This window comes from Pleurodeles waltl, chromosome 10 (genome assembly GCF_031143425.1).
Source record: "Pleurodeles waltl isolate 20211129_DDA chromosome 10, aPleWal1.hap1.20221129, whole genome shotgun sequence".
NCBI lineage: Eukaryota > Metazoa > Chordata > Amphibia > Caudata > Salamandridae > Pleurodeles > Pleurodeles waltl.
This window is the reverse complement of record NC_090449.1, coordinates 821,540,803-821,565,729: the sequence shown is the minus strand read 5'-3', so window position 1 is coordinate 821,565,729 and position 24,927 is coordinate 821,540,803. Positions and strand designations below refer to the sequence as shown.

Here is a 24,927-nt window from a genome sequence, read left to right as displayed (position 1 = left end):
AGTAGTCTGCTGAGAAATTTATTCTCTAGCACTTGTAATGAGTGGATCTCAGGCATCAGACCCTAAAGGGCAGAACCATACGTAATGCTGCTAATTGATTTACATTTGTAAATCTGCAACATTTCCCTGAGGGGTTTGTTACCAATTTTTTTTGAAAATCTAAAACTAGCCTCAGTTGACCTAATATACTTCATCTTGATAATTTCTAGATGTTGTTTCCAGTGACCCATATTAGAAAACTGTATACCCAAGTATGTAAATCCATTCACCTCTTCACATTTATGGCCCTTAATAAAATGCGTTTTCTTCCTGGCCTTTCCCTGTCCACAAGTCATTACAACAGTTTTGCTCATATTCAACAGCATATCTCTTCCTTCCATAAATTCCACAAATCTCTCGATTAGCCGCTGCAACCCATTTGCTGTTCGTGACAGCAATACTGCGTCATCTGCATATAAGAGGACTGGGATAGAACATTCTCCTATTTTAGGGGTATCAATTCCTATATCTTTTAGATGGGCATCTACTCCATTTATATAAAGGGAAAATAAAAGAGGCGCCAGAACACAACCCTCACGTATTCCTCTCCCTATCCTAAAACCTGGGGTACACTCGCCATTTCTTCCATATCTCACCCTCGCTGTTAGATTGTTATATAGTTGCGCCAAAAAGCTTATTATATCTAAGGGGGCACCCATATCTATTAGGACTTTCCACAGCTTTGCATGGTTCACCAAGTCAAAAGCGCTGCTAAGATCTGCGAAACAAAGGAACATATGTCCCTTCCTTGCTATTGTATATTTACTTATTATTAAATTAAGATTTAAACATTGTTCAAGAGTGCCAACCCCAGGTCTAAATCCCAATTGAGCCTCTGAGAGTATATGATTGTTGGTTACCCATAGCTCTAGTCTTTCTAGGAGTATTCTTCCCAGCAATTTGACAGAGGTATCTAAAAGTGAAATTGGTCGATAACATTTGGGGTCGCCTCTATCCACCCTTTTTGAAAATAGAGACAATTATACTTTCGGTCCATGATGTTAAAATGTATCCCTTTGTTGCACTTATAAAAACTTGGGTCAAAATAGGGCACCATAGGTCGACGTATGTCAAATAGGCATCTATTGGCACCCCATCAGGGCATGGTGCCTTCCCTTTCAAACATCTTCCTATGGCAGATTTCACTTCCCCTAAACTAACTGGTTTCAAGAAAGGTGGCTTGATCTCAATTATCCCAGTATTCGAAGAGCAAATGGTCAGATTATCTGGATTGAAGATTGAGCCAAAATGAGGAAGCCATTCTAATGATGGAACGTGTACTGTTATTTCAAGAGCATTACTATTATTTAGAAATGGTTGGTTAATAGTTTTCCAAAATAGAGTACTGTCTCTTAGTATCGTTGCTTGCTCAAGATTAGCCCATGCCCTAGATCTCAGTTGTGCCTTCCTGGTCATAAGTGCATGTTTGTAGCTCACACGTTTAATAGTTACTTCTTCCCTATTTCTTGGTCGAGTCTGCAGGGCCTGTTTTAATTCCTGGCTTGCTAATGAACAATTATGATTGAACCACCCCACTTTTCCTCTCTCTTTATTCCCCAATGTTCTCACTAAGCTTCCTGCGATGGCGTTTCTAAACTGGTTAAAAGATCCTAAAATCTTGTTTGGACTTTGATTATATTCTGCACATATAAAAAATTCTTGACGGTGTTGTGTCACAACTTTTTTCATCACATCTATTTCATTTACCCCAGTCCATTTGATTACAATTCCATTTTCCCTTCTTATTCCTATATTAGTTACTAATCGTTCACCTGTATTAAAGGGTCTAGCTAATTTCATGGTAAGTAACAATGGTTGATGATCACTGTAGGTGGTTGGCTCGATCTTCAGAGATTCAACCATATCTATGTTACTCTTGGAAATTAATATATGGTCGATTAATGAAAAATTTCCTCTTCCTATAAACGATGGAAGCTTCATTCCATTAAGCCCATCTTGTTCTATCAATTTTAAATCATATCTAGATAATATTTCATTCAGTACAGTTCCGTAATTATTGTGCAAAAAGTGCGATTGGGCGCTTCCCTCATCGTCAATAAATCCACATGTCTTTCCTATGGTGTTCTGGCATGTCCCAATATTAAAATCTCCAGCCCATATTATTGTATAACTGGAAGTTATATTGTTTACAAAGATCTGTAGATCATCCTGGAGGGTCAATGCCACTACTCTGTTGGTGCCATCAAATTTATTATTGTAATAGTTTATTAATACAATTCCTAACATTCCATCTATCCGAAAATATAAGAACTGATAGTAAGGGGAATCAAGGGAGGATTTCACCAATGTATACGGTACCAATGTTGATATCAGTATTGCTAATCCTCCCTTTGCCCTATCACTGGCTGAGGCAGAAGCTGGTGTGGAGAATATAGTATATCCTTCAATAGAAAAGGATCCCGTATGCCATGTCTCTTGTAGACAGATTATAAGTGATGAGCTTATTATAAGCTGCCATTCCTTCTCAACCATTTTCGTTTTTATTCCAGCTATATTCCACGACATGAGTATAATTGAGTGTCTTGCTCGGGACCTCCCGTCTGACTCAACATCATCATTACGGGTTAAAGATTTTAGTTTAGGCATTACAGTGATAGGTTGTAATTTGTCAGATAGCAAAATCTCTTTTCTACTCATGTCCTCCTGTTGTCAGTCCAAATCCTCCATGTTACTCAGGGGAGTGAAGCGATTGGAATATTCTAGTTTGTTATGCCTGACCAGATTACCGGGTATAATCCTTGTAGCCCCTATGTCTCTTGTACCTGAGATATTCATCATTCTATAGAAATATCCTAATGGGACAGCCATAATCTCCCTTCTCAGGTTTTTACCAGTTCGATGTCTTATATCCAAATCCACTAGTAATTGACCCACAAAGCGAGGATTGCGAAAATTGACCACAATGCAGTCTCCCTCTTCTTCCTCCAAATGACCCACCCAATCAACCCTCCTTGCATAAAAAATTTCACAAATCAGTTTATCCGGTGTTCATATATTCTCTGACATCCAATGTACTACTTTGTTACGTAAATCTGGCCAGGTCTCAACAGTATTTGGTCCCAGTTTGGGAACATTTTTAAGAATGATTGTGTATGGAGTAGCATCTGGCGGTAATTGTAGCACCTCTTTTGCAGGTCTATTTCTACTCAAAGACTGGCACCTATGATTTCTATCCAGTTGTTCCCTTTGATTGATCATAGGTACCCTCGACTGAGGAATTTTCTCCTGAATGGGGTGCCGGTGTTCCTTACTTCTTTTATTAGAATCTACTTTCCCTGTCATTGCGCTGTTCCTTAAATCTACGGCCGCTTGACTCTCATTTAATATAGTGTCACTACCAAGGGACAAAACCTCTGCTTTAATAATTGAATTAACACTTACTTCTATCTTAATTATGCGTTCCTTTATCTCCTTGAATTCTAACAATACTTTTGATTCTATGTGATCTAGCTTGCCATGCAATTTCTTGAAAAGGGTTTCCATACGTTTTTGTAGGGGACCATCGTTATCTGATAATGTTACTACTGTAGGACCCCCATACATTTCAGTGGTTATTTTACTACCCTTAGGGGATTGTGGGGGTGGTAACATAGGCTTAGGTTTAGTGATCTGGCTACTTCTTTTTTTTCTTGGGTGGTGGAGAAATTTGATCCTCTACACTATTTGATGGATCAATTGCTTCTATAGTATCTGTGGGTAGTAAAGGGCCTAGAAGAAATCTAGGATCCACCCCAGTGTTTTTTTTCTTTGGAGATTTGAATTCAGAAATTAAACCTACAGCCTCCGTGCTCACTTCAGTGATGGCCTCCTGTAGGAAATTTTTTGTCGCCACTAATCATGCTTCAGCGTTAATAATTTCTTCATTAATTTTCCCCATTGCATCTGTAAGATAATTAGTAATCGTTTTAGTGCTTCTCTGGGTTTTTGTGTTGATACCGTTCCTTGTTTGATTTTGCTTTCTTTTCCCCATTGTAAATGTGGGGTTACTATATTGGACACTCTTTACTAGTCACAGCAAAAAATATATGCAAATCTCTAAACCGGATATCGACAGGGAGTGCTCTGCCCAGTCTCTTCTGGGCTTTAAGGGGCGCCCTGCGGTGGTGCGAAGGAGTTATAAGAAGGTTCCTGCCCCACCCACGGGACCAACACCAGCTGTTGCTCAGGGTCCTTTAGCGTCTCCTTGTGGCCCTGAAGCACACTGGGTCGTAAAGTCCACAGGGGGGACAACCTGGTGGAGAGCGCATCCTTACCCTGTGTAGGTGTCCACAGCTATAGTTGCAGAGAAAAAAATGTCTTGGGGGTGGCCCAGCCCAGCCTCTGCCAGGCGCTGACGGGCGCAGGACGGGCGCAGGACGGGCCCGCCCTTGGCCCGGGCACTGCCGGCGCATCCCGCTAAGCGGGAGCGCAAGCTCAGTTTTAAAGGGCTGCTGCCCTTGATTGATGCTGCCGCCCCTCCTCCAAACAGGCGCGCTTCCCGCGAAGCGGGAGCGCGAGGCTTTCAAATTTAAAGGGCTCCTGCCCTGTATTGTCCTGCTGCCGCCCTTCTCTCCACAAACGCGCTTTCATTTTTTCAACATATCAAAACCTTTCTTTGGGAAGGGTTGGTCGCTGAAATTCAGATCAGGCATTACACCTAGCTTTCTTACATGGATGTAGGTGGGGCCACTGGAGGAAGTGGGTGGAGCTGGGGGAAGTGAGTGTGGACTCCTACAAAAAAGTTTGGGCACCCACACATTACTTTTACAAATTAAACACTGCAGTAAGTCACAAGTGGGCACCATTAATTTTCATTTTTATTGTATTTAGCACTCCTTCACCATGATCCATTAGTACAATTTAAACAAAAACAGTAATGCTGTAAAACAGCAGAGACAAATATTATAGCAGTCGCAGTGAGGACTCCCCCATGTGTTTAGTGGGAGGTGTGATAGTTCAGTTTTGTGTGGCAGACATAAAGTTATTTCCTGCATAAAGGATGGTGTATTCAGTTCGTAATCATGGATGGAGCTCTAAAAGCAGTATCTGCAAAGATTTAAATTCTTCAGAAGTCTTGAATTTAGGGCTGTCAGGGTCTATGTACTGTTTGCCCATAAGACCTCTTTGGGATCTGCTCTTGAGATGTTGATGAGGCCAGCTTCCCAAGGGAGACATGTAGGATTGGTGGCTTTGTATGAAAGGAATTCAGTTTTAAAATTAATCCTCACATCAATGGGAAGCCAGTGTAATTACTTGAAGATGGGTATAATGTCTGATTTTCTAGTAGATGACAGATATTTAACTGCTGAACAGAGTGATGCCTTTGATGGGGGGCAGTGAGGACTGTGTGATACCAGCCTATTCAGTATTTCCAGTAACAAGACAGGGGAGAACTACTGCATGTGCAGCGGTTTTTAGCTGAGGTTTTACACAATAGTCAAAGAATTACCACTACTGTGCTAGGATTGATATTGTACCAACGGTGGGCATCGCCTTGCCACATGTGCCCCAGTGTGCCAAGAAATACTATGTTTGTGCCATTGCCAACATTATACCACGGGTGAGCGTTATCACGCTGTGAATGTCAGCAGTATGCCAGCATTTACCATAGTTATGCCAGGACAACACCCACTAACAATGGAACTTTTATGTACTCTGTAACAAGTTGCATTCTTGCTTTGCCTTCAGCTGTTCACTCTGATGGTACTGCTTCATTTGTCCCCTAGGTTTCACTGCATCCTTCATGGCTACTTTGGCACATATACTATAGCCTTATAGCCCACCGTAGTGGGCTATTCTGACCATTAAACACCCGCTCCATTAGGGCTTTAACAAGGGAGTGGGCCTTCAGTGGCCGGTATAGCCCAGCTATGGTGGGCAGAGTGTTTCCTAGAGGGCAGAATGTTCTGATTTGTTTTACAAAGGCCTCACGGAGCCAGGCTCGTTGAAGCCTTTGTTCACAGCAAACATTGGAATGCTGTTGCACCTGGCTTGTACCAGCCATTAGAAGCCCAGAGCACTCCATTGCCTTCAATGGAGCTCCCAAATTCCCAATGTTCTAATAAAAGGTTAATTGAGTGCCCGTGCAGGACTTAGGCCATATGGGAATTAGCTGAGGTACAGGCACCGTGCTGTCAGTCATGCAGACGCAGGGGATGCCACTGTCTTCAGACCCTTGCGTTACCATGTTCTGCCGGAGATGTGTGAGCCATAATTTATCTTAAACACAATACTAGATCACCGGTGATCCAAAGCACACAAGGTGGGCATGTGTGAAGAGTCAGTCATCCATCGACTGCTGCTTTCTCTCACACATGCAGGTTTTTCTCTACCACTCCTAGATTTTAAATCAGTGCAGAGCAGATCGACCCCACAGCTCCAGACACTTGAAGTAGCAAGGAATATTTCAGTTGCGGCTTCTTTTGAACAGATACATAGAGAGCTACCTCTGAAAGCCTTGACCTAACAATAATTACCTCGCTAACAAAATCCCTTGTATAACCCTCACTTCGTCTCTTGTGATAACAATGAACCCTAAAGCTCAACATTTACAGAAATTAAGCTCCCACCTCCTGTGGTCCAAGACGCTTGAGTGAGATGTGAGTAGTTCCATGCACCTTTCCAGGAAAAGAGCTGAAATGTACCTCTTCACTATATACCTGCCAAGCAGAGACTGGCATGTCATTGCTTATTCCTGGCTCCTAGTATTCTTTATCAACTCCATTATTATCCCTAAATAAAATGTACTCACGTACCCTCAGAACTATATAAACGTCCTTAATTGGTATGGCCACACTTTATGCGTAATGCAATTAAATTGGAATAGTTCTTCGTGTTATTAAAGTACATTAGAAATTAACATATATAAAAATAACATTTATAACATTCATTACTTTTGAGCACAGTGTTACTGTTCCTACTGGGAGATTTCATGGCTTTAATGATTACCACAGTGTTCATATGAATGAACATATTATTTACCATGTCTAAGAAGCCCTTACATAAAACGATGACCTTAAGCTATTGATCATGTGGGCGAAGGTGCCCAGTTCCAGCAGGGTCCTGACCGTCTCCCTCTGGTCCTCTTATCACAACACTTAATCCCTCGCAGGTTAACTGCCTGCTAGGACTCCTGAGAAGATCATCTGTAATTTATGCTCATAAAAGAAGACATGCTGATTTGTAGATAAAGAGAAACCACCATGGCTGCACTGCTACCTAGGCTGGCATTGACAAACCCAATAGGCCTGGCTTTAATGTGCCAACACATAAAAAACTAGACATTGATAGATGCTTTCTCCATACATTGCATGCACAAATGTTATTTATTACATTAAAACCTTCCCAATTGGGTCCAATAGGGCTGAGGAAAAGTAACAAAAAGGATTGCTTTCTGTACAGAATGCATTTTTTAGATAAAGATTTGGACATGAGAAACAGTGTGTTTTTTAAGTGTACTTTTCCAATGTAAAATAGTCCCTCATGCTTTTTAATGGAAACACTTTGCGATACATTAAATTATTTACCAAGTAGCCAACAACATGAGATGGGAGAGTAATTCTCCCCTGCGTGAAGCCGAAGCCATCTCTGTATATTTTATTATAACAACATATCAGCAGACTGCCTCGCTTGCAAGCCAAACCTAATAAACCAGTGTGTCAAGGAGTAGAATGCAAAACAGTTTAGTTAAGGGGTTGAGAGGAAAATAAACTACTACAACCATCAAAATCAAGATCAAAATCGATGCTATCCAGAGATGAAACTGTATATCTGGAAATTGAGGCTTATTGGCAGTGAATTGGAACTGCCAGTCTGTCTGGATCATAGGATATATGTTTCCAGATACAAAGCAAAGATGGTGGCAAATACCTGTTAACTAAAATGTGAAGGGTGTGTTGATGGTAAATGGGCTATGCGCATGGTCTCATTCTGAGTTCTATGGTAATTATAAAACTTGGCCTAACAACCCTAGGTTTCATGCAAATTAATACAGTCCCTCGGTTTTTACATACTTGATTTCCTCAAAGTGCTACCTGGAGGAACGTAAGTCGGTGAAGCTGTGCAGCAATTGGGATCTTGTGCCAAAAAGTGGATACAAAGATGTTTTCTGCAGATTGTTCTCCACTACTCAGTGTAAATGTTGGCATCGAGTTCAAAAACCGAACCAGTTACATGAAGCAAATGGTATTTCCCCAGCTGTGTCTTGTGTTCAACTCCACCACCACACTCATAACGAAGTCATCAGTGTAGAACACAGTTGAGCTCAACGTTTGAGTCTCAGACTATCGGTTATTACCAAATATTTTCTGAGACCAGCTTATAGGTTTATAAATGTAGTCAGTATTTGTAGTATATGTGTGTATCCCACTGACAAGCACATTTGGATATGCCACTGAAAAGCCATTAAAGGACTATTTACTGGAGAAGTTAGAAGAAAGTGTTCTTTTATGAACTGAGTGTGATACCAGTGTATACGCTACATTAAGATTTTATGTATATATATATATGTTTGGTACTTGTACAGCGCAAACCTGTGTTACCTCTCATTGCAGGTAAACACACATCAAAAGTGTTCCACAATTAGCAGTAGTATTGCATTTTGTCTACCAAGACTTCTGACTGGGAAAAGTAGGGTCCTCACCCACAATCGAGATGTGAAATCCTTCATCATCGGGCTTCCCACACCCTGGACCCAAATGAGTCCAAGGTGGGCTCTACCACACAGCGTGGGGGAGAGGGTTTTTTGAGTTTTTTTAAAACGTTTGTTAAAAGTGGAATATATACTCCACTTCAACCATAGATGTAGTAATAAAAGATTAAAGCTACCTAGAGTAATCATAGCCTATTAATTACTGATAGGATTAAAAAATAAAGAGTGGGATGAAACTGGGGAGATTAGTCATCCCATCATGGTCAACATGTTTCAGCCCTACACATTCAATTGTTTTAAGGTTTGGGTTTAATAGCCAGTCCCATTGAGTTTCATAAAGGGCTGCAGGACAGACTGTGCACTACCTCCTAGTGGGAATTGTGTTAACTAATTGACCAGAGTTTCTAGGTCCTGAAGAAGGCTATTGACCTTGTTAGGCATATTTAGGAAGGCTGAAACATGTTGACCATGATGAGATGACAGGGTTACTAATCTCCCCGGTTTCATCCACCTGTTTATTTTCTAATCCTATCGGGGCATCCACTACTAAATTAATTGCTTATTACTATATCTCTGGTTGACATGGAGTATATACCTCCACTTTAAAGAACTTTAAAAAAAAAAAACGTAAAAAAAACTCTTGCTTTCACACTGTGTGATAGAGCCCACTTTGGACTCATGTGGGTCCAGGGCCTGGGAAGCTTGATGATGAAGCATGCCACATCTCGATGTGTGTGAGGGCTGTGCTTTTCTCAGAGATATCTCTGTGTAGAAAAAAGGCAGTGCTAATGGTAATCGTGCAACCTTTTTGATATGTGTTTATTTCACGCAGACCTGCCCAGAAGCCAGTAGGGCACTGCACAAGGTCAAAGTCAAAGAGAAAGTGAATGAGTGATTGGTGGGATAGCTAGGTTCTGATATCTGAAATTAACTATTTCCTCATTGTGATGTACTGTTCTTTAGTAGTGTTTTTGATAGACTTTCCTAAATTGGTTCAGGATTGGTGCAGTCCTGATGGATACAGGGACGACCCTAGAATTCTTTGGTGCATAAGTTAAGAAGGCCTGTTGCCTTATCTTTTCTTTTTTTTGATGTCTTGCTCTTTAATGTGGTGTCCTTGCTGCTGGTGTGCTGAGAGATTCCTGGAGTGGTAAGCTTCTCAACCAGATAGGCTGGTGTGCCAGTTGTGGTAGCTTTGTAGATGGTACCGCTGACTTGAAGATTGTGCGGGCAGGTAATTGGGGTCAGAGGACTGCCATCAGAATGTGTGATGTGGTCATATTTCTTCAGGCTTGATGAGATAAATTGATGTGTAGGGTGTCCTTAAGGGTGACCAGTGTGGAGTCTGGAGTGCTGTGGGGCAGGATATTGCCACCATCCATACTACTGTTTTTGTTGGTCAGAAAACCGAATTTGAGTAAAACGACAGTTACTGGAGCCGTCTATGCATATAACTAACTACACACAGTAGAAATATTTGCAAACACATTAATGTTTCAAGACTGGTTGTTGGACTGTGCGTCGACAAGAATGTTTCAGTATCTGCAATTTCACAGTAAAAATACCGCAATAAAATATACATGTGCGTGCAGTTACTTTAATTAAGCTGTGCACTGAGGACTGTAAGCCCTCGGATTTCAGAGTGTGATACTGCAAACACTCTCCTTGATTTCAAGTTGACTGTCAGTAATTTATGAGTATGGAAAGACTGCCAAGCGAACCGAGCGATATTATATATGAACTGCAGTAACATCTGGGGACAACAGTACTTGTTGAGTGTCACGAAAATATGTCTGACCGACAGGAATATCAATATGTAATAAAAAAATACAGTGCCTGATGCAAATGTCCGGAGGCTATGGATCTCCAACGAAGAAGATGGGAGGAGGGAAGGTTGAAGAGATCCAACCTGTTCAATAGTTGCTCATAGATTTGAGAGCAGTGGCTGTAGGAAAGGCAGATTGTTGAAAGTAGAATTCTGATGAGTTATTGAACTGCATCTGCCAATCATTTTCAGATTTTCTGAATCTGGCTTTCCTGTGCTTGTAAAAACTATACAGATTTAAGCGCAATTCTGCAAACAGCAAGTGAGAACAGAAGCTCTGCCCATTATGATTCTCCGCTCCACCTAGACATTTAATACTTTAAGATTGAAATGTGCTACTTGTTTGTGCCAGTTTAAAGCCTAGCTCCGAGCTTGTCAGCCAACACTACATATCATAAAGGCTGTTGTTAATGTATTAAAGCTGTTTGCATCAGTCGATCACGATTTTAATAGGTAATCAGCTTTACACTATACTAATAAAGAATCGATTTATTAGTATATAGGAATAATATTGCCGACATGCATCCTTCAAAAAGGCTTATGCATGCTTCTTCTTTATTTCTTCATGTCATTTTTATGTTATGTGAATAGTGATTACATGTATGTCTCATATTTACTATAATCATGGCTCCCAGTTTTCCAAGTTTACATATAAATACAGACAGAAAACTGTTTATTTTCCTGTCTGCATTTATTTTGAAATAGAGTAAAATACAGAAATAGGCCTTTCTTTGATGATTTTCTCTACTGTCAATCATGAATGGCAGGTCAGTAGGGGTACAGAGTGGGTTGGGGAGATGAAAAAAGACAACAGATTTTTTAATTAAGCTTAAATGGAGATCTAGAATTATATAGTCTATTCCACAATGCAAGATATTTCAAATAATGCTATTATTGCACTGTATACCGCTGAAACCTTTTGGACATTGAAGTGAGAGTATACATTTATCAGTTAAATATATGAGGGAAAATACCCATTGCAGCTTCATTTATACAGTAAATAAATACAAAATAACAATGGATAAAATACAGAAAAATAAGCAATAAATGTGGATAAATACAAACGGAAATGTCGGAAAAATAAATACCAGAAAACCAGGAGCCCTAATTATAATGTTTAAAAAACAAAAACAAACAACAACAAAAAAAAATATATATATATATGCAGTATATTTGGGAAAATGGGTTGTTTTACAAATGATTACAGAATTTGTATTTAACTTTAGCAATTTTTAGTTTATATTTGTTCATTCATGTATTAATAACGCTGAGGAGGTTATCTCTGTTTGATTGGTTTCTCACCCTGTGTACCCTTGGTTCTTTCTGACGCTCTGGTAAATTATTTTATTAATCTATAATTCGGAAACCAAAAATAAAACATGTATTGTGAAGAATTACTCATACTTTCTGTGCGGCCACATAACTCTTCTATAAAGTAGTACATCTGATGATTTGTATGATGCGCTTGTGACATCACTTTCCCTGCTGACTGTGGCAGATTGTCATTCATAGCGATGAAGTGGTCCAAGTAGACGCCTAATACTTGTCCAGAAAAAAGGAACGGGGTTAAGTCGCTTGGCTTGCAAACCAGAATGTTCTCTGACTTTTACTCTACGATTCCAGGATCTTCAATAGAGAGAGATTGGCAGGCAAGCCTTTTTTGCATTCCTGTTGCAATGAATGAGGCCTGCTGGAACACAAAGGGCCAGATGTACCAAAGGATTTTACCCATTCTGTGTCTATGGGAAAATGCGTTGGTACATATGGCCCAAAGTTCTTTAGAGTTGATTTCTATATTGCAGCACCCGAGCCATGTTCTTTGCTGACACACCTTTTTGGAGACACAGATTAGGGAACATAATTATCTATGAACTGGCATAATGGCTCCTAAAACGCATCTCCCTTTCCTTAGAGTCAGGACCGAAATTGGGTAACAAAGTAGCCCTGGCAAATTTTGCCATACCGCATGTAGCAAGCGAGCACAGCAAGCAAGCCTAACTACTGAAAGCAGGTGGGAAATGGGGTTGGGGGTTGTTTGAGGAGGTTTGTCCACCAGAGACATTTTTGAAAAAAATGCAAATATGGTGCGTTTTTCAACACATTTCTCATGATAGAACCTTGTCCAATCATCAAATAATGGTTGGGGTGGAGATTAGAGACTGGGCTGTCTGGATCAATGAATTCATAGTTGGATGGTGAGGAGTGGTTGAAAGAATTAATTCTAAAATAGATGACAGTGAATTTTAGCTACATGGAGCAAATAGTCTCAGTGCACTGAGAAAGGATGAGTGGGCTGGTTTTCATTTTAACTTTGGCATTAAAACATCAGGCTGCACCACCAACCTTTATGAAACATGCATTGCCTAGATGTATTTAACACAGCGCACTGGTTTAGCATGTCAAACAATTAAACACAAAGATTAACACCCTTATCTAAAATGGGAGCTGGAATGGGACAACCGTGTAAGTTGCTCAATTGCACAAAAACTGCATCAGTCCCTGCGCTCACTGGCCACACTATGTGATCCTAGGCAATTACCCCACCCACAGTGTCTCCTGCTCCTTCGTCACCACAATAGAGCTCCCCAAAGAACACCAACCCAGAGCGTGTCCTTACAAAAGCAATAGACCATGTTACTCCATCCACAGCAACACCATAGGCCACGGACAGGGAACAAAAGACTGTTTTTCACCAGGTTCACCAATCTAACTGTCGCTGGGCCAGCAGTGTTAGAGGCATGAAAGTTTCGAAGCACATGACTAGAATCTGACACTTACAAAAGTTACCACCCGTTGCAATGATACAACTTAATACACAAAACTGAAATGTGCTGCAAATGTCACATTATACAGCAATACACTGTTTAAACCCTGAAGGGTCTCCCTCATACATTTCCTGGACTCTGCCAACAAGCAATCGCAGAACCCTCACACCCTCCCTCCCAAAGCCCTCAGGCTCAACGCTTCTGGTGGCAATTGTGAATATGACAGAAATAGCCCAGATGCAAAAGCAACTGTTTTTGAAACATTCTTCGAAACCATTTGTTTTGCGTTATTTTTAAAGCGCAGAAACTCTGCAGGCAGGAAACATAGGCTGCCCATCCCCAGCAAAAAAAAACTGACCTCCACAGCAGTGAAACCGTCCCTCACTCTTCTAGCCTACTGGGAAAATGTTTGGTGCCTGGTAGCACCAGTCCGGCCTGCTTTGATATTTGTCCTTCACTTCACAGGCTTAACGTTCGGGGGGTTGATTACATCAAAGGAGATACACCATGAGTCTTTACGTCGCTGGTAAGTTTTCAGTCTTTTATTTCACATGTAAGTTACACTTTTAGCTATTTAAGTTATATAACTACATTATGTGTATAAATGTATATGTTTGTATTGATATGTGTTTATATATATATATGTATATTTCATTCAGTATACGTTCATATACTTTCACACGTGTGTAAACACATAATGGTAATATAAATAGAATAGTTTAGGTTTAAGTGTTAAGGGGTGGGAACGTTTTTAGGGTTCAGACAAAGGTAGCATTTTGGGATAGTAAAGGGTTTTTTAGGTTTCAGGAAAGGGTAGAGTGAAAGGGTAGTAAAGGCCTTTAGGGTTCAGGGATCTGTAGAGTTAAGGGCAGTAAGGGCATTTTAGGTTTCATGGTAACCTTAACATGTACTAAGTTGTTTTTAAGGTTCAGGGAAAGGTAGCATTAAAATATGTTAGAGAGTTTTTAGGATTCAGGGAAGGGTAGCATTAAGGATAGCAAGGGGTTTTTAGGGTTCAGGAAAGAATAGCTTTAAGAGGTAGTAATGACGTTTTTAGGATTAAGGGAATGGTAGCTTTAGGGGTACATGTTAAGAAACTATAACTCTATAACTATAACTCGTGGCCTTAACTGCATGAGTTATAGTTTCTTCATATAAACATAACTATAACTGCTGAATTTCTGTGGTTTTGTGGGGGTAAAATGTGAACCTAACTATAACGCCCCTGTAACCTTTGTGTTTTTTCAGTGAAATTCTATGTTTTTTTTAAATGTAAAGTAATATATAAATATAGTGCATTAATACAACCACCATCTCGCACGGCCAGGGTTGGCTGCCGGGATTGGCTTGGGCCAGGTCCTCCTGTTAACTCCCTGACCCCGCACCCCCCAAAGCACCCAGCCCCACGCTGCACATAACCTTTGGTCATGCGCATCAGGGGTATGGTGTGTGCGTGGGTGAGGTTTTTTCCATTGGCTTCGGATCCGCAGATTCACTGCTGGGTACTCGCGGATCAGAGAAGGATCCATGTCGCTAGATATCCATTTTTTTCCTTTATTAACTCCAAAACTGCTGATCGGATTTGCACCAAAAAAAGAGATCTTTCTGAACCAAGATATAGCTTTCTGCCAAATTTGGTGCAAATCAGTTTAGCAGTTTGAGCTGTAGTCGTGTTGAAATTATGCAAAATCCCCATAGGTATTGCATGGGGAAAAAGTGCTTTTAGAGCCCCCCTTTTTCTCTACCCCCTCTTGACGAATCACGCTGTAGCTTTCCAGACAGCAGCTGAACGAACTAGCATACTAGTGTTGAAAAGTTCATCAAGATTCGTCAAACGGCACCAAAGTTATTAGCAAAACAAAAAACGGTTTGTCTATGGGAAAAGTTGGTCCTAGCTATAACTTCCTACTGGCTATCGAAGTAAAGGCAATTCGGATGTTATAGCGTGCAATGCAAACGCACTCTTGATGTATTGACCATGCAGTAATAACTCCTGATGATAAAGTCGGTACCAACTGACATTTTGTCTTGGTGATCCAAGAAGGAATTCAAGAAATAGCCACTGTACATGGTCCTTGTTAGTTTTGTGCAGGGGAATGCTCACCAAACATATGATTAATAGATCTGTTCATTGGTAGATGTGTGATGCTTTGTGCAGGTCCAGTTTATACTGTCAATTTCCCATCTTAATACACCTGGCGCTATATATCAAAAACATAAAATATGAATAGGTGTTGATAAAATCGTAAAGTGGAGAAAAACCTTTTACAACAATTGCGTATTAGAACATGAATTCACAATGATGCACATCACTATTGTAGTGCATGTGTTTGAGTATAACAGTGGATTACTGGCAATTTCCATTTAATGGTTTCCTTCTGTTTCTGGCCACAGTCATAAAGAAAAAACAATAGTCTGAATGTGAGAGACAATCGTGCTATCTCTTTTTGAATAATATTATAAACCTTAAGAAATCTGCCCATTGCTTTCACTTTGCCTACCACTGAATACTGTTGCTATACTACTTAAGCCAATGACCGACTCAATCAAGGAGAGTGCACAGATGGATCTGTAGAGTGGGGTCTTCAGAACTGTGAGTTATAACAATGGCATTTAGTTAAATTGCAATTACTGCTAAATAATTTGATTATTACCACTCCATACATGTTCACTATTGCAGCCCTAATGAAATGGTGTTGTACCAAATCAATCAATGCTTAGCCCTCGAAGGACACACCACCACTTCCAAATGAAGAGTGGGGCGCCATGCTGTGAAACCCATAGTCTATTGAAGCAGATCGTTCACTGTGCCAAAGAATCTATAACACCCTTGAACCCAAGGAATGCATCAAGAAACCACTCATCAATAGTTTGATAAGCTATACAAAGGTTTGGACAGAGGAAGGTAACAAGTCCCTATGTTATAGACGTAATTGATAGACACAGCCCTATGTGCAACTTTTGACACAATGTTGACCTCCCTGTTACAGGAAAAAGATGATCCAGTCAATTTTGCTCCGGTACGCTTGAACAGCCACCTGAAGCAGTGACTAAGAGTAAGAGTCAAGGGTTCCTCACCCTTGTGGCCATTGCCTAATGTAAGAAACAGAGATGGGAAGTGACCTCTGGGGTTTTCCATCACAGGACCTACGTAGCAACTCCTCCTCCACAGGCTTCCTTCACTAAGCAGACCTTCTGCTATAGAGGAGAAATGGCAAATTAACTTTTGTCCTAAAAAATATCTGGCAAGCATGTAAAAGTGATATCAGTGGGCTTCTTCTCCACCTTATCCTCAATGAAACCAACAAAGAAAAGACTGCATCTGCCCATGGGCTGCTACTCAAAAATGAAATACTTCAGTTCTCAGCAGTAAAGCTAAGAAACCCTAAAAAAGCCTGGAACCACAATGAAACTGCACCCCTGATGTCTAAGGTGCTTTTCAGCAGAATATGTTTTACAGTGGAGCCACCACAAAATGCTCCTCAAATATCACCTATGTAGTTGATCTACATATATCAAAAATGTTTCTTGCTTAGATTAAGGCTTTTAAGGAAGTTAAATAAAGCTCAAAGAAGCAACATGGAAGCAGCACAAAGTGGGACAGTAGTTGCACATGATCACAGGCCTGGCACCCTTGCTGGTGGGTGTCATAATTTGGGTGTACTATATGATGTGGCTGGGTAGCCTTTTCATGCAGTTCTCTCACAAATACCACCTTGGTCCAGTCAGGTACACTTACTTAACCTTAAGGTCAAACCTGGGGAGCTGTGATGGCGAACAGCAAGGCTTAGCAAAGGAACAATGTGTAATCAACAAAAAAGAAAGTCACATGACATGATAGAAACACAACAGCACTTTAGATAACTAGAGCTTATTTGTATGAATTTTACATACCTCAATTATCAAAAACCTCTGAAGGGTTCTGGAGACACAGACTTTAGAATCAATACTGTAAAGTCCATACATTGTAGGGAAATTGACCACCTCAACAGTTTGGGATTCTCACAATTTATCCACAGCAAAGTCTTCCCTCTCAATGGCACTCCAGTGCTGTTGTCTTGGGAGGATTCGCCTGCTAATAAAGGAAACTGGTTGATCCTGACCCTGGTCTTTCATCTGTGACAGAACTGCCCCATCCCGTGTTCTGAAGCATCAGTTTGGACAGCTGACTCTTTACTAAAGTCGGGTGCTTACAGAACAATGTGCTGAGCACATAGCTTCCTTAAGGGTGTCAATGACCTTTTGACAGTAGTCAGTCCAGATGGCTTTCCTTGGCTGCTTTGTGGAGGTTACCTCTGCTAGTGGTGCCACTATGGAACTGTAACCCTTCACAAACCTCCTATACACAGTCAGGCCTAAACAGTTTTTGACCCCAGTCTGTGTTTTTGGAGCTTCTCAGGCCAGAATTGTGTGGATCCTGGGCTGGAGAGGTTGTACATGGCCTCCACCAACTTTGTGGCCCAGGTACGCTACAGATCCTTGCCCTATCTGGCACTTACTTGCCTTGATAGTCAGCCCTTCCTGTTGAAGCGCTTGAAGCACTTCCTTGAGGTGGACCAGGTGATTCTCCCAAGTGGAACTGAATACCCCAATATCATCAATATATGCTGCACTGAAACTTTACTGACCTGAAATAACTCTTTTTATCAACCTCTGGAAGGTAGTAGGAGCATTCTTCAACCCAAAGGGCATCTCCTTGAAATGAAAGTGGCCTTCTGAAGTTGAAATGACAGATCTCTCCTTGTCTCCAAGTGTGAGGGCGATCTGCCAATAATCTCATGTCAGATCAAAGGTACTCAGATATGTGGCAGCCCTCAACCTCTTTATGAACTCATCAACTCTTAGAATGAAGTGAGCATCAGTCTTCGTGACTGAAGTCAGTTCTCCATATTCCACACAAAACCTTAGCTCAGGATTCCCTCCTTTAGGATTAGCTTTGTGCACTAGAACCACTGGCTTGGCCCATGAACTATTAGAAGAATCAATCACCCCCAGCTCTAGCACTTCAGCAACTTCTGCTTTGATGCTAGCTTTAACCTGGTCTGACTGTTTATAAATCTTGCTTTTGACAAGTAAATGGTCACCCGTGTCCACATCATGAGTACACCATGTTGTCAGACCTGGAGTCAAAGAAAATAACCCAGCAAACTGCTTGAGTAAGTTCAAACAGCCTTGACTCTTGCTGATCTATCATAGTAGAGAATGCAACACCTTCCATTGAACCATCCTTGACATTGGTAGACAACAGGTCTCAAGAGGTTCACTTTCCTCTTCCTATCCGCTACCCGTCACCATGAGCATTGTGATGTCTGCTCTGTCATGATGCAGCTTGACCCTGTTCACAAGTATCACTATTTAAGGGTTTCTTGGAGTACCCAAATCCACCAAGTATGTGACAGGTCTCTTTGCCAAGATAGGGTGAGGCCCAGTCCATTTATCCTGGAGTGCTCTGAGTGCTATAGGCTCTCACACCCAAACTGATTGTCCTGCCTGGTATTCTACGAGAGAAGCCATTTGGGCATATCAGTGCTTGACAAGCTCCTGGCTGGCCTCCACATTTTTGGTTGCCTTCATGTGCTCTTCTATTCTGGAGCAAAGGCCTAGTAGATAATCTAGGATGTCCTGTTCGGGCTCCTTGAGAGGTCTTTCCCAACCTTCTTTCACCAAACGTAAGGGACACCTAGAGGTGGCCAAAGAGTAGTTCAAAAGGGCTGAAATACACTCCCTTTTGAGGATCCTCCCTGTAGGCAAACAGCAGTAATGGGAGAAGAATATCCAATCTTTTACTTTTCAGGCAAACCCTTAATCATGCCTTTCATGGTCTTGTTAAATCTTTCAACCAGGTCATTACCTTGTGGATGGCATGGAGTGGTGAACTTGTAAGACACCATACCATCATTTCACATTGCTTTCAGATAGGCAGACATGAAGTTTGTATCTCTATCTGAAATAACTCCCTTAGGGAAGCCCACTCCAGTAAAAATACTAAGGAGGGCTCTAGCTACTGCAGGGGCTGTAACTTTCCTAACGGGTATGGCTTCTGGATATCTAATGACATAATCCACTACCACTAAGATAAACCTATGCCCTGAGGCACTAGGTAGTTCTAGGTGGCCAACAGCATCAATGCCTGCCTTCTCAAATGGGACCCCACCACTTGAAGTGGTATCAGGGGGTTCTTTGGTTTGCTACCTGTCTTGCCACTGGCCTGGTAGGTCACACAAGAACGACAAACGTCCATCACCTTTTCTGACATCTGGGGCCAATAGAAATGGTTGACTAACCTATCCCAGGTTTTAGTGTGCCCCAGATGCCTAGCCATGGGGATCTCATGGGCTATTTTACGGAGGAACTTTCTGTACTGTTGTGGGACCACCAATCTTCTGGTTGTCCCTGGTTTGGGGTCCATTGACTCACTGTACAGTATAACCTCCTCCCAGTATACCTTATGGGTACCACTGACATCTCCTTCCTCCTATCTTACAGCTAGCTGTCTCAGGCCCTATAGAGTGGGTCAAGTCTTCTGGCCCTGACTCAAGTTCTCTTTGGAGGGATCACCTGCTCCTTGAGGTTCTGCTAAGTCAGGCAAGTCTCTCAAGGCAGCATCCTCCTCTTCAGAGACCAGGCCCTCCCCCTGAGGGTTAGGCTTCCTCTGGCTCTGAGAACGTTTTGAAAAAGCCTTCCCATGCTTCCTGCCCTTCCTCATGTTGTTAAGGTAGGGGTCCACTATTTCAGGATCCACAATCATTTTACTTACCCCTAAGGCCTTCTGCTCTCTTGTGGAGACATAAACCCTCTCAGGGAGATCCAGCATTGCACCATGAGTCCTTCTCTCCACCTCTGCCCAAGTGGAAGTTTCAAGGTCATTGTCCAACAGACACTCCACTGAGATGGCAGGGGATACAGCTGCTTTCTTAGGGCCAGTAGCCCCTCCTCACTTAAAGGCAGTCTACCACAGCTATGGGATATAACTTTGTAACATTATCAGTGTTGACTATCTCATACACCTCATCTGGTAAGATCTGGCCTGGGGAAACCAGCTTGACCATAACCATGGTTATGTTGGCACCTCTATCAAGCCCTGAACGTCTACCCCATTGATTTTTGGCTACTGCCTGTACTTCATCATATTGGCTGGCCAGTGGGCCAACGGTTCAGTTTCCTCAACACCTAGGGAAACTAAAGTGGCTCCAGTGTACCCCTTGCAATCCCTAAGTACAACGTCTGCCCCAATCCCTACTCTGGCAATTCCTTTGGAAGTGTCACCAGTGGGTGACGTTTTAGTGCATTCAGTGTCTCCCCTCTTTGTGCCCTGGCTGTCTACAGTCAAAGCACAGCCCAGCTTTTGAAGGGTCAAAATTCTTTCCCTGTTTGGAATTCTATTCTTAGTTTGGGATGTAGCTATGGGTCCCCACTGTCTCATAGGTTTATTTTGGATACTCCTTGGACTTACCTGTCTTTTTAAACTTCCCCAATCATTCCCCTTAAGGGGAGCCTGTTCTACCTTTTTGCGTTCACCACTTGAGGAATTCTTGGATACCCTAGTGCATACCCTCTGATCAGCTATCTTCGCCAGCTGTGTAGAGCTAAATAACATAACGTTTACCAGATGCTAGTGTAACTTCTCTGAGAGAAATATTAGTGAAAATGTGCTCTTTAACCACTAAATTGTATAAATCCTCATAGGTGTCAACCTTTTTGCCTTTTATCCACCCATCCAGTGACTGTGTTGCTCTCTTTGGTGTGCTCCTGAATTTCTGTCTGTACTCTTCTGGGGTGAGTCCAAAGAGCTCAATGAGTGCACCTTTCATGTTATCATTCATGTGTATGATTATGATTCTGCCGCTCATCTTCTATTGTCAGCAATTTATCTCTCCTTACAGTTGGCTTGAGTTCCCACAGTAAGGCCCGAAATTATGTACACCCAACCTTCTCATCCTGAGAGCTTTCTCATAAAATGCCAGGTATTTGTCTATGCCATCCTCCTCAGTGTACTTGGACACAATCCATTTTGGCAACCTCAGATCATAGGCACCCTCAGCAGTTACCTCATTGACTCTGTGGCTGCCACCACTCTCTTGGGGTCTCATCCCCAGCTTGACAGTCCTCTCCTCCAGGGCTAGTCTCTTCTTCTCTAGGGCCAGCATACACTCCTGTAGTTCCAAGAGGCTAGGTGGGTCTCTAGGTCATTAGGCCTCCTCACCAAAGAGAAGCTCCTCTCACTCCCAGACAGGGAGTCATTCCTTGAATGATTTGTGAGGACCTCACTCTCCTGGTCCCTCTCTGTGAATGGATTTACATTATCATCCTCATCTACACTCTCATGGGTGATCTCATCCCCAGTAGAACCTGAGCTTTCCTTGCCTCTTCTCAGGCTTTGAGAGCTTTTTCTTTTACAGGTCATGTTTTTGCTGAGACCCTGGAAGGATTTTCCTCTGTTTGCACAGTGCTTTCAACTCATTTATTTTTAAAGTAGGCAAGGTGGTCAAGTCAGTTCCTTTGCTCTCCATGCTTAAATACTTTTTGTAGTAGCAAGAAACCTTTTTGCAACTCCTAGGACTTTTTCTTCAGCAGGTGCACTTAAAATTTCAGAAGTTGGCCAAATTAACACTTCTTGACTTGGCAAAAAAAATTTCAGTCAGTTACTAACTTATTAGTTGTATGGTACAGCTAAACCCAAGTTCTGGATCCCACCACTGCCACCAATGTAAAGATTTGGGTGTACTATATGATATGGCCTTAAGCTTACCCTTCGGTAGCTGTGGCTGTGAGCAGTAAAGTGTAGCAAAGGAACAATGTGTAAAGCCTTTAACAGCACCAAACAACGAAATAGAAAAGTCACATGACACAAAAGAAACAAGACAGCAATTTATAAAAATATAGCTTATTTTTATGATGATCATCAAAATCAAACAGAGAGTTCCAGAGATATAGATCTTAGAAGCAATAAATAACTTTTAAATGATCCGCAAACAAGCATCGGCCAACAGAAAGCTTGGACCAGTTAGTTTGAAACAGTTAGTTAGACAACTCCATTCGATTTGGGTGACCAAGTCCGGCAGGCCAGAGGACTAGGGAGCAGAATGGTGACTAAACAGTTAGCTGGCCACTAGAGCATTTTTGAAGCAAGATCCAAACTTTACAGGATGACCGCCATAGACGACAAAGAGGTGGTCCAGATGCTGAGGGATGCAGGCTTAAAGATGCTCAAATATGCTGCTAGTGCTGGGCGTTCCTCGGGGGTGAAGTCCTGTCAAGTCCTCTGTCCAAAGGTGAGTGGGACCGACTCTGCACGGGGATCTCAGGGTCCCATGAAGTCCTCTTTGAAGGGTTTCAAGAGATGCTGATGCAGATCTTGCACTTTTGCAACACAGTGATTGTGATGCAAATCCTTGGTGGAGGCTGGTGTCCCCCTTGGGTGTCAGATCTGGCCACAACCAAGACTCAAAAGCCCAGGAGATGTGGGTGCACATTTTGGCTATCCCCGAATTGTACTCTGGGGTGCCCAGTACCCAGTCCCACAACAATTCTGTGGTGGCTACCAGTGATGTGACTTGGGCTCTTTCAGCTTTAATGTCCCCAGTGCTGTTCTGGAGGGCTAGCCAACTGATCTCTGGAGTCCCAGCTTCAGAGTGGGGCCAGGAAGCAACTTTTCCCCAAGCAAGGCATGCAGAACTGGGTCTAAACTCTGCTTGCCCAAAGTGCAGCTGGTGCAATCGCAACGGCGTCAAAGCCTTTCTTTGTGTACATCCAACAGGTGCAAAGTGGTCTTCTTCTTATCCTCCTTCCAAGTCCAGCGAGTACTGAGGATCAACATTCCAGGGGTGCTTTATTCATCCTAGGAAAGTGCCCCGAGGGAACCATGCGGTCAGTAGCCAAAAGGTTGGTCCTTTCCTACCTAGTGACAACGTTACTGTGATGTGTGGCTTCTGGTTATCCCAGAATACCACATTCTTGCCCCTTTCAAGATGGCACAACCCTTCCTTGGTAGTGAGGAGCAAGGTAGCCCACCTTAGAATTATGACTACCTGAGGGTAACACACCCACGGTAGAACCAGTTTGGGGTGAGTTTCCCCTCTCTGGCCTTGTCTCCACGCTGTCTACAGGAGCAAAAGGCATCCTGTTCTGGGGTGTTGAGCCAGGCGGCCCATCAAAGGCAACTTCCCCATTGAAGCTCGCCTATGGGCTAACCCCCAAGTGGCCATTTGGGCAGAGGAGGTGACACCTTGCTGCTGCTGCATTGCCCCTTGTTCCTGCACCTGGGAATGGCTCACATGGTTCCTCAGGTGGTCAGAAACCTGTTTGAATGTGTGCCTTTGTGAGGCTGCTGGCCAAGCAGAGTACAATAGGGGCAACTTTCTAAAAGCTGTGCATCATTAATAATGACATTATTTTGATCTGGACATCAGGTCAAATTTAATGCCATGATTAATCTGACACCTCACATGACCCAGTTTGGTAGTCCCAGTAAAGTCAAATAGCCTTTATATTCCGATCACTGCATCACAGTAGCAGAAATATCAGTTAACAGTCTTGTCTTTCTTTTGCAGAGTAAATAACCCTCATCCACAAAAGGTTATGGAGATACAGTACTGGACGGTAAGTTTATATCTAACAATGTATGATAATCATTCACCTTATAAACTTAGAAGAACGGTCTGCTGTTGGTAAACCCTCTTGTATCCTTTGTGTCTCTGTAGGTACCGGGAGAGCTAACGAAAACCTGAAGGAACACCAGGAAGACAGTAGCAGCCGATCGGCAAAAGCAGGAATCACAAAATGCAACGAGATTCAGAGTGGGAGAGATTTGTCAGCAGCAAATGGCTTTCATTGATGCAGTAAGTAATACTTTTTTTTGCAAACAATTACAGATACTGAAGACTTTCGGGCGCAGCTTTTATACTGCTGCATTTGAGAATCTCAATCATGACCAGCGCTGGCTTCTTGGATATGGTCTGATGACAATGAGATGTGGAAACAGTAGACCACTGCCCCCTTCTCGGCTACTGCCTTCCCCTCACTACCTGGTTTGGCTATGTCCCAAGTAGGGATGCATGGCAGCAGTGATGACAGAACAACCCTCCCAAGGCCCTTCCCACTTGCCTTGGTTTGGGTGGATATTGCACATAAAACGGTCTAACCAGTCGGGGTGCCGCCCTGCAGGCTCCCAAGATCTTCTTTCTTGGCCATGTCCCTTCCAATCAATGAGATACATAATGAATGCATCCGCTCACTCTCTATGAATCCAAAATTGCCTTCACTTCATATTCTGGTTTGTCCCCCACTTGCACTGTAGGTGGTATAACTTCCAAGTGTGTGCCTACAGTGACTGGTTTGACCAAAGACACATGATAAATAGGATGTACTGGTAAAGTACTAGGTAGGTCTAATTTAAGGGTTACATGATTAATCATTTTGTACACCTTCAAATGTCCCACACATTTGGGCTGGAATTTCTTTTTATCTCTTTACCCCTTATCCCTTACTGAATATACCTTTTCTGGTGTGTCTGTCAGCATACTTCTTGTATCTATGTTTTGCTTGCTGTAGGTTTTCCTCTGCTGCTTGATGTTTTTTATTAATATGTTCCTGAAAGTCATGTGCAGCAGGTACTTGTGGAGGAGTTTGTAGTTCACTACTCATTATCT

General features: G+C 42.2%; 1 long non-coding RNA gene across 4 annotated transcripts in view; it reads left to right on the top strand.

Moving 5' to 3' along the window:
• Positions 1-24,927, top strand: part of LOC138261917 (uncharacterized) — a 192,671-nt gene that overhangs the window by 111,958 nt on the left and 55,786 nt on the right. For all 4 annotated transcript variants that reach the window (XR_011199175.1, XR_011199178.1, XR_011199176.1 and 1 more), the window contains 3 exons: positions 13,745-13,805; positions 23,830-23,878; positions 23,980-24,117. This is a non-coding gene — a long non-coding RNA (uncharacterized lncRNA). The remainder of the gene's footprint in view (positions 1-13,744; positions 13,806-23,829; positions 23,879-23,979; positions 24,118-24,927) is intronic.